Source organism: Labrus mixtus, unplaced genomic scaffold (genome assembly GCF_963584025.1).
Source record: "Labrus mixtus unplaced genomic scaffold, fLabMix1.1 SCAFFOLD_121, whole genome shotgun sequence".
NCBI classification, from domain to species: Eukaryota; Metazoa; Chordata; class Actinopteri; order Labriformes; family Labridae; genus Labrus; species Labrus mixtus.
Window position 1 is genome coordinate 15,001 of NW_026870209.1, and position 11,515 is coordinate 26,515.

At 41.4% G+C, this 11,515-nt stretch overlaps 1 long non-coding RNA gene across 1 annotated transcript; it reads left to right on the top strand.

Annotated features, from left to right (window-relative positions):
- The first annotated feature begins 2,232 nt into the window (after positions 1-2,232).
- On the top strand, positions 2,233-8,910 carry LOC132967022 (uncharacterized). The gene is made up of 3 exons (XR_009670583.1): positions 2,233-2,402; positions 2,605-2,725; positions 8,778-8,910. It is a non-coding gene; the product is annotated as an uncharacterized LOC132967022 (long non-coding RNA).
- The last annotated feature ends 2,605 nt before the right edge of the window (positions 8,911-11,515 follow it).

An 11,515-nucleotide genomic window follows, 5' to 3' on the forward strand; every position in this document is an offset into this window, starting at 1 on the left:
CAGTATTAACTCATCCATTCATACACATTGACACGCTGATGGTAGAGGCTGCTGAGTAAAGAGTCCATCAGTATTAACTCATCCATTCACACACATTCACACACTGATGGTAGAGGCCGCTGTGTAAAGAGTCCATCAGTATTAACTCATCCATTCATACACATTCACACACTGATGGTAGAGGCCGCTGTGTAAAGAGTCCATCAGTATTAACTCATCCATTCATACACATTCACACACTGATGGTAGAGGCTGCTGTGTAAAGAGTCCATCAGTATTAACTCATCCAGTCACACACTGATGGTAGAGGCTGCTGAGTAAAGAGTCCATCAGTATTAACTCATCCAGTCACACACTGATGGTAGAGGCTGCTGAGTAAAGAGTCCATCAGTATTAACTCATCCAGTCACACACTGATGGTAGAGGCTGCTGAGTAAAGAGTCCATCAGTATTAACTCATCCAGTCACACACTGATGGTAGAGGCTGCTGAGTAAAGAGTCCATCAGTATTAACTCATCCAGTCACACACTGATGGTAGAGGCTGCTGAGTAAAGAGACCATCAGTATTAACTCATCCATTCATACACATTCACACACTGATGGTAGAGGCTGCTGAGTAAAGAGACCATCAGTATTAACTCATCCATTCATACACATTCACACACTGATGGTAGAGGCCGCTGAGTAAAGAGACCATCAGTATTAACTCATCCATTCATACACATTCACACCCTGATGGTAGAGGCCGCTGAGTAAAGAGTCCCTCAGTATTAACTCATCCATTCATACACATTCACACGCTGATGGTAGAGGCTGCTGAGTAAAGAGACCATCAGTATTAACTCATCCATTCATACACATTCACACGCTGATGGTAGAGGCTGCTGAGTAAAGAGTCCATCAGTATTAACTCATCCATTCATACACATTCACACGCTGATGGTAGAGGCCGCTGAGTAAAGAGTCCATCAGTATTAACTCATCCATTCATACACATTCACACGCTGATGGTAGAGGCTGCTGAGTAAAGAGGAGGTTGGGTGCAGGATGGTGGATCTGTTGCAGAAGAATTCACACAAAATGAGTCAGGAAGTAAAAAATATTTCAAACTAGATCTTTAAACAGATTCACTGATGTAATGATAATACTTCACTGGCCTCTCAGAGGACGACGTACACATCTGTAGATTTAAATTAAACAAACTTCCACATCACAGAGCACAAACGATGAAGAAAGGCACCTGGTGATAAAGAACGTTTTCATTATCAGGCAGACTGTGACATAAACCTCCCAGCCAAATCTTCAGAGCCAGTTTGAAAACCTCACAAGCTGCTGATTATTTCCAGTTTTCAGGCAATCTGCTCCTCAACTTCAGCGCCAAGTACAGAAAAGTTTTTCTTCTGCGTGTTCTCTGAAACTTCAGAGGGACAAAGTCAGTGGATCCACCTGTCCTGGAGAAACAATCTGTATTTTTATCTTTCCTTCTGTTTTCAACCCGTCATGGTATCAATACAATAAAGTTGGGCGGCTGTGGCTCAGTTGGTAGAGTCGTCACCTCTCAACCGGAAGGTTGAGGGTCAGTCAGTGAAATCAGTGTGTGAAAGGGTGGGTTTGACAGGTGGTGTAAAAGAGCTTTGAGTAGTCGGAAGACTAGAAAAGCGCTATATAAGCTCAAGTCCATCTACCATAATTTAGCTTCATCTGGAATTAAAGGTGACATATCCTCTTCTTCAGTTTAAATAAGTCTCAGAGCTCCTCTTCAACATGTGTGTGAAGTTTCTTGTTCTAAATCCACTCTGATCCTGTATTTGATCATGTCTATAAACCCCTCTATTTCAGCCCTGCTCAGAACAGGCTGTTTCTGTGTCTGTACCTTTAAATATGTAAATGAGCTGTGTCTGACCACGCCCCCTCTCTGGAAGGACTTGGGTGTACTCGGTCTTTCTCGCTCCATGTCCTATTGTTTACGGTGAGAAGGCAGACTCAGAGGGCAGAACAAACACCTAGCTGTGGGAGTGTCACCCACCTGGGGGAGGGGCTACTGCCCTTTGTGATGTCATGAAGGGAAAATCTCCAAACGGCCTGTTTGAGCACACATTTTCTGAAAAGTGGAGCAGGGAGAAGACGGAGAGGATGGACTTTTCTCATCATTGGGGGGGTTTGTAGACGGACTAGAGACACATGTTAGAGGAACATGGAGAAGAGGATTTTACAGAATAAATGACCTTTAATAAAGTAAGAATCTGGATTTTTAGAAGAACAAGTGTTCTGGCGTGAGTTTGACTGCTTTGGTTTCCGTCTCTTCAGGAAGCTGGCGGAGGAGAAATATGAGGAGATCCACACCCGCAGGAGGGAGCTGAGGAGCCGCCATTTTGAAAAAGTCAGCCTGGATGTTTTAAATGTAAGAAATGTAAATACAGTCAAAGTTAATTCCCCCACAGGCTTCATGCAAGCGGCTCTTGGAGGCTTCCTGTAGAAATAATCCTCTCACAGGTTAATTATAACTGCCTGTGTCTCCGAGCGAGTCGCTGAAGGTTTCCTCTGAACACCACTCTGCTGGAAAAAAAGAAGCTAATTAGCTCCTTTTCCCTCCCAAACGACAGGGGAGCAGAGAGCAGGGAGTCTGTCAGCCAATCAGCATCCAGGATCACCAAACACCAGGAGGCTCACAGCCAATCAGGACTCAGAGTGCAGGAGAGACGTCGCTGTCCGAGCAGCAGCACGGTGAGAAAAATGTTCTTGTCATGCTCAGGCCCGGTTAGTCCTGGGGCAGTGTGAGTGCAGGCCAGCGGGGGCGGCGGGGGGCTTAATGGTTAAGCTTGAAAAGGGGGCAAACTTTAAACTTCACAAAGACACACTGAGGGTCATATTCTCCTCTGACTGATGCAGCAGGAGAATCTTTGCTTTACTTTTGTTCATAACTGATCGCTCCCAAAAACATGTTCTACCTCGATCTGTGCTCGTCTTTCTTACACTTCCTCTCAGAAGTGTTCTCGTGTCTGTCTCTTGACTCTCTCATCATAAACTTTCATTTGTTCTGACGTTCATCTTTACCTAAACAAGGTTTTTATGCTTCTTCCAATAACGTCTCATCCCTAACGACTCCACGGTCTTTGTGTTGAAGCCTGAAGAGTCAAACTGTTGAATAAACTCGTCATGGTCACAGCCGCTCTGTGGAAGCTTAATCACAGCTGATGCATGTCACCCGGCTGATTTCATTATGTGTAATCGGCACTCGTCCGTGTGCAGGTGTGGTCTGTGTTTGTAATAAAGTTAGCTGCCATGTTCTCCGTCACTGAAGCTCTCTCTCTCTCTCTCTCTCTCTCTCTCTCTCTCTCTCTCTCTCTCTCTCTCTCTCTCTCTCTCTCTCGCTCAGAGTCACACTAATGAGATTAACGTCCGGGCTGAAGCACAAACGCTCTCTGGAGATGTCAGTGTTTGAGAAACTTAATCATGTGTTTATGTGGAGGAGCTGTGGGTATTAAAGAGGCCATAAGCCATAAATCTCATTAAATGAGTGTCAGCTCTGACGCACGGCTCACAGCAGAGAGAGAGAGAGAGGACTTTCATATTTCTGCTCTTATCGTCACAGAAATCTGTTTAGTTTGAGCTTCAGTCGATACGACCTGTCGGTGTGAGTGTTTGTTGGACAGCAGAGACTCGATAGTGTGTTGGAGTGATCTGTGTGAGGTCACCCAAAGGCGTCAGGCTGTTATCTTGGAGCCTGAAGTTACCATATTTAGACAAGTGGGAGGAGCCGGAGAAGGAGGAGGGGGCTGTGAATGCTAAGCTAATTATCCACACCTGTGGCTAATTCATTAGCAGCTAATGAGCTAGTTAGCATGTGTGTGTTTTCTGCAGGATGACTCCCACGCACGAGACCGCCATGAATCCATGAATGCATGAATGTATGATGAACGCTGGCCAGTCGTCAGTTTGTTCGATACTTCCATATTTTAAAACGATGCGACTTTGTCATTTTAATGATTGATGGTTTCCAGAAGAACCAAAGCTGTAAAAAAAAGAAGTAGAGGAAGTTCTAATGATGTTGTTTCCTGTTTGATAATATGTCAACTAAAGTCTAACCCACAATCTAAACCCACAAAAAAGTTATCTTGTGATCTTGTAGTTCTCCTGTGATCTTGTAGTTCTCTTGTGATCTTGTAGTTCTCCTTTGATCTTGTAGTTCTCCTGTGATCTTGTAGTTCTCTTGTGATCTTGTAGTTCTCTTGTTATCTTGTAGTTCTCCTGTGATCTTGTAGTTCTCTTGTTATCTTGTAGTTCTCTTGTGATCTTGTAGTTCTCTTGTGATCTTGTAGTTCTCTCTGTGATCTTGTAGTTCTCCTGTGATCTTGTAGTTCTCTTGTTATCTTGTAGTTCTCTTGTGATCTTGTAGTTCTCCTGTTATCTTGTAGTTCTCATGTGATCTTGTAGTTCTCCTGTGATCTTGTAGTTCTCTTGTGATCTTGTAGTTGTCTTGTGATCTTGTAGTTCTCTTGTGATCTTGTAGTTCTCCTGTGATCTTGTAGTTCTCATGTGATCTTGTAGTTCTCCTGTGATCTTGTAGTTCTCTTGTGATCTTGTAGTTCTCTTGTGATCTTGTAGTTCTCCTTTGATCTTGTAGTTCTCCTGTGATCTTGTAGTTCTCCTGTGATGTTGTAGTTCTCTTGTGATCTTGTAGTTCTCATGTGATCTTGTAGTTCTCATGTGATCTTGTAGTTCTCCTGTGATCTTGTAGTTCTCCTGGGATGTTGTAGTTCTCCTTTGATCTTGTAGTTCTCCTGGGATGTTGTAGTTCTCCTTTAATCTTGTAGTTCTCCTGGAATGTTGTAGTTCTCCTTTGATCTTGTAGTTCTCATGTGATCTTGTAGTTCTCCTGTGATCTTGTAGTTCTCCTTTGATCTTGTAGTTCTCATGTGATCTTGTAGTTCTCCTGTGATGTTGTAGTTCTCTTGTGATCTTGTAGTTCTCATGTGATCTTGTAGTTCTCTTGTGATCTTGTAGTTCTCATGTGATCTTGTAGTTCTCTTGTGATCTTGTAGTTCTCCTTTGATCTTGTAGTTCTCTTGTGATCTTGTAGTTCTCCTTTGATCTTGTAGTTCTCATGTGATCTTGTAGTTCTCCTGTGATGTTGTAGTTCTCTTGTGATCTTGTAGTTCTCATGTGATCTTGTAGTTCTCTTGTGATCTTGTAGTTCTCATGTGATCTTGTAGTTCTCCTGTGATCTTGTAGTTCTCCTGTGACTTTGTGGAATTTGCGGGTCAGGCACCCAATCTTTTATTGTTTATTCTTCTTGGTTCGAAAGATAAGATATAAAAACAAAGAACAGAAGAGAGAATGTGAAAGTTAATCAGAGACCCCCCCCCCCTTCATTCAGTTATAAACTAATAAAACATTTCTGTGTGAAAATATCAGCTCCCCCTCCTGACGCCTCGGGGAGTTTAACGCGGAGCAGACAGAAACACGTTCAGAAAAACAAAGTTTAATTTGATGTATTTTACTTCATGTTTCTGAGAAGGTCTGTTCTGGCCTCCAGCAGTCACCATGGAAACGTGAAAAACGTTTTTCACCGTGTGTTCATTAAAAGTTCATGTTTCTGTCTCCGTGTGAAGCAGCGTCGCCTCTCAGACGGTGAACAGGTGAGAACATGTGTGAGACTCAACTGGATCCAGATTTCCCCGAGGTCTGATACCAGTCCACATGGACCTGAGGGTCCCGGTTTGTGCACAGAAACATCATATCCAGATTTCAGAAACTGGGATAAGTCCTTACCCCGATGATTAGAAACCTGATTATGCTACCTGCAGATCTCAGAATAAACAGGATACTGGGAGCACCGTTAGCCTAGCGGGTATGTCGAGTTATACAGAGGGTACAGTCCTTGTCGCAGCGGTTTGAATCCAGCCTTGGCCCTTTGCTGCGGGTCATGTCCTACTCAGTGATGGAGCTGGTGGAAGGGATATCTACTGCAATAGACAACAGGGAATACACAGTGGGGGTCTTTATTGACTTAAAGAAGGCTTTTGACATGATTGACCATGGTTTACTCTTGAAGAAAATGGAAAGATATGGTGTAAAAGGAATTGCTCATGAATGGCTTAAAAGTTACCTAGACGACAGAAATCAGTATGTACATATGAACAATGTTGATTCTGATTTGCAAAAAGTCACGTATGGGGTCCCACAAGGCTCTGTGCTGGGCCCAAAACTATTTAGTGTGTTAAAAGTGTTTTTTGTTTGCCGACGACACCAGTTTGTACTGCTCTGGAAAAGATATTGAGCAACTCCTGAATGCAGTGGAAAAGGAATGAACAATTCTAAAGAAGTGGTTTGACATTAATAAGCTGTCATTGAACCTAAGCAAAACAAAATGTATTATCTTTGGCAATAGAAAAATTAATAAACAGGCTAAACTCAAGATCAATGATGTTGAAATTGAACGTGTAAATGAAAATACATTTTTGGGCATCATAATAGATAATAAACTCAACTGGAAATCACAGATACATAATTTTAAATCAAAAATATCAAAAAAACATTGCTATATTGTATAAAATGATTCAAAATATTTTGAATCAGAACTCACTTTATATATTGTACTGCTCCCTCATTCTTCCATACATTACGTACTGCGTGGAAGTATGGGGTAACACATGTAAAACAAACATAAACCCAATTTTCATACTTCAAAAGAAAGCCATCAGAATTGTGAATCATACCAATTACTATGAATCAACAAATCCTCTATTCATCAAACTACACACTTTAAAACTAGAAGATCTAGCTGACCTCAACACTACTGTTACAATGTACAAGGTACAGAATAATGCACTTCCATACTGCATCCAGGAACTGTTCAGGGCTAGAGAAAGCAAATTTAAACTAAGGGGAATATGTATGTTCAAAAATTCAAGGGCAAGAACTAACACCAAAAGTAGGTGCTTATCTGTTAAAGTGGTTAACCTCTGGAACAACTTAGACAACAAATTAAAAATGTGCAGCTCAATTAGAAAATTCAAAAAACTGTTCAAATTCAGGGTAATAGAAAAATATAAAACATCATTATGATAATGACACCAACAGCAGTACTAATACTGTTTCTATAATTATATATATAATCTAGTTATGTACATGATCTATATATATATATATATATATGTATATATATATATATATTTTTTTTTTTCCTTTTATTGTTTTGATTTGGTTAACTGACAACTGTTTTCTGTTTTGTGAAATTAGATTACTTTGTTTGTTTCTTTTTTTGCAGCTATTCTTGTTTTGATATACTGTTCAAATGAAATGTTCGAAGGGTAGGCATAATAAGCCTCGGCTTCATCCTACACCTTTTCGGCCATTGTTTTTTTGTTTTTTTTATTATTGTTCGTGTATGTTCTATGCTTTGTGGTCATGAACCGAAATAAATATTTACTACTACTACTACTACTACTACTCTCTCCTCCCAACATTTCCTTTCTCTCTTCAGCTGTCCTATCAAGGCAAAAAGGCTCAAAAATACTGGATACATGTAGACGCTTACCTCGGTTTCTGACAGCTAACGACTACCTCAGAACATGTGCGACCAAATTGGTCCCCTCTATTTCAGCCCTGCTCAGAACAGGCTGTTTCTGTGTATGTACCTTTAAATATGTAAATGAGCTGTGTCTGACCACGCCCCCTCTCTGGAAGGGCTTGGGTGTACTCTGGTCTTTCTCGCTCAATGTCCTATTGTTTACGGTGAGAAGGCAGACTCAGAGGACAGAACAAACACCTAGCTGTGGGAGTGTCACCCAACTGGGGGAGGGGCTACTGCCCTTTGTGATGTCATGAAGGGAAAATCTCCAAACGGCCTGTTTGAGCACACATTTTCTGAAAAGTGGAGCAGGGAGAAGACGGAGAGGATGGACTTTTCTCATCATTGGGGGGTTTGTAGACGGATTAGAGACACATGTTAGAGTTAGAGGAACATGGGGAAGTATTTATATGTGACCTTTAAAAATACGAGTGTTTTTTTTTATTGACGGTCAAAACATTAAAAAACGTCACTGGTTGTTCTGAACTCGTCTTTAAGCGTCTCTGGTCTCGTTCTGTCTCGAGTTTATTCAGCTTAGACTTCCCGTCATTCTGCTCCCTTGGCCCCGCCCCCGCTGTCTGATCCCAACCGTGTGATTGGCTGCCCGGGGACGAAGAGACCTGAGAGGGGGTACATGAATTAAACATCCTCTCATCGTTAAAAGTCTCCGAGCTCGTTAGCAGGAATAATAATGGAGGCAGAGCACCTGTTCGTGGTGACAGATGAGACCCTCACAGACTGAAACCTCGGGGAGACTTTTCTCCGTCTTTAAACTAAACTTCTGACTTCTCTCCTCCTTATTTAACCGCTCCACGTCTCTTTGAGTTCCCTTGATCAGCTCAGCAGCTTAAAGAGCTTCACCTTTTAATTTAAAGTATTTACACACTTTAGTCTGCAACTCTGAAGATCTGACATGAACTTTGAGTTTCTCACTCTTACTGCCCTCTAGTGGTCACAATCTTTACTTTGCTGCAGGTATCCACATGTGTACTCTGGTACAGTGTGACATCACAGGTGGGTGTGGCCTACACCTTATATAAAAATCTAACAGAGATGTCAGCGACTATCATAATTAACAAGTGTGTGTGTGTGTGTGTGTGTGTGTGTGTGTGTGTGTGTGTGTGTGTGTGTGTGTGTGTGTGTGTGTGTGTGTGTGTGTGTGTGTGTGTGTGTGTGTGTGTGTGTGTGTGTGTGTGTGTGTAGATATCCCAGAGGATCCTCAGGCTGCAGAGGTTTATTACGACCAGGACGGGTTTGATTCTTGTTCAGAGGACGAAGACACTGAAACACCTGCAGAGACACTTTACCTGTCTGACCCACAGGTGAGTCTGTGTGTGTGTGTTTATTATCTTTGTTGGAATACTCGTTTGTCTTTGTTTTTCTTTTTGCAGAAAACTCAATCGGAGAATGTCAGACTTCATGATGAATGATAATGAGAAAATAAAAAACAGAGAGAGTAATTTAGTGAATAACACATCTCTCTCTTCTGATTTCACACTCGATGAAGCCCATCCACCAAAAAAGGGCGGAAATCTATAAATACAGATGTTCCCATTTAGGAAAGATAAATAAAAGAATTTAAATATGCGAGCAGGGATTGAGTATTTCTTTCTCAAACTTCCTGATTAATTTTTTGTTTCTGCAGTAATTATCTCGTTATTATTCAGTCTTTTTATTAATTATCTACATGTGTGTGATGTTAGTTATTTATTTATTTAAAGACAATAAAACTGTTGAACACGGTTGGAGCTCATGAGGACGCAGAGACGAGTGTAGTGTGTGTTTGTGTTTACACTCGGCTCATCCTCGTTATAATCCGGAGTTAAAAAGGCCAAATATCATTCTGGAAATCTGCCTAATTAGGGAAGCACAACATTGTGTGTGTGTGTGTGTGTGTGTGTGTGTGTGTGTGTGTGTGTGTGTGTGTGTGTGTGTGTGTGTGTGTGTGTTAGCATTAGCATGGATTAGCAGGCTGAGCTGCAGCTTTGATTTCAGCGGCTGGTTTCATGTTTTAATGCGTCTGGGCTTAAATTATCATAATATGATTCTCACACAGCGAGTCGGGGAGGTCCTCTAATTAGAGAGTTAGAGACACACAAACACACACACACACACACATAAAGACACACACACACACACACACACATAAAGACACACACACACACACACACACATAAAGACACACACACACACACACACACATAAAGACACACACACACACACACACACACATAAAGACACACAAACACACACACACACACACACATAAAGACACACACACACACACACACACATAAAGACACACACACACACATAAAGACACACACACATAAAGACACACACACACACATAAAGACACACACACATAAAGACACACACACACACACACACACACACACATAAAGACACACACACACATAAAGACACACACACACACACACATAAAGACACACACACACATAAAGACACACACACACACACACACATAAAGACACACACACACACACATAAAGACACACACACACACATAAAGACACACACACACACATAAAGACACAAACACACACACACACACACATAAAGACACACACACACACATAAAGACACACACACACACACACATAAAGACACACACACACACACATAAAGACACACACACACATAAAGACACACACACACATAAAGACACACACACACATAAAGACACAAACACACACATAAAGACACACACACATAAAGACACACACACACACACACACACATAAAGACACACACACACATAAAGACACACACACACATAAAGACACACACACACACACATAAAGACACACACACACACACACACACATAAAGACACACACACACACATAAAGACACACACACACAGACACACACACACAGACACACACACACACACAGACACACACACACACACACACACACACACACATAAAGACACACACACACACACACACATAAAGACACACACACACACACACACACACATAAAGACACACACACACACATAAAGACACACACACACATAAAGACACACACACACACACACATAAAGACACACACACACACACATAAAGACACACACACATAAAGACACACACACACACACACACATAAAGACACACACACATAAAGACACACACACACACACACACACACATAAAGACACACACACACACACATAAAGACACACACACACATAAAGACACACACACACACATAAAGACACACACACACACACATAAAGACACACACACACACATAAAGACACACACACACATAAAGACACAAACACACACACACACATAAAGACACACACACACACATAAAGACACACACACACACATAAAGACACACACACACACACATAAAGACACACACACACACACACACACACATAAAGACACACACACACACACATAAAGACACACACACACATAAAGACACAAACACACACACACACATAAAGACACACACACACACATAAAGACACACACACACACATAAAGACACACACACACATAAAGACACACACACACATAAAGACACACACACACATAAAGACACAAACACACACATAAAGACACACACACATAAAGACACACATAAAGACACACACACATAAAGACACACACACATAAAGACACACACACATAAAGACACACATAAAGACACACACACATAAAGACACAAACACACACACACACACATAAAGACACACACATAAAGACACACACACACACATAAAGACACACACACACATAAAGACACACACACATAAAGACACAAACACACACATAAAGACACACACACATAAAGACACACATAAAGACACACACACATAAAGACACACACACATAAAGACACACACACATAAAGACACACATAAAGACACACACACATAAAGACACAAACACACACAC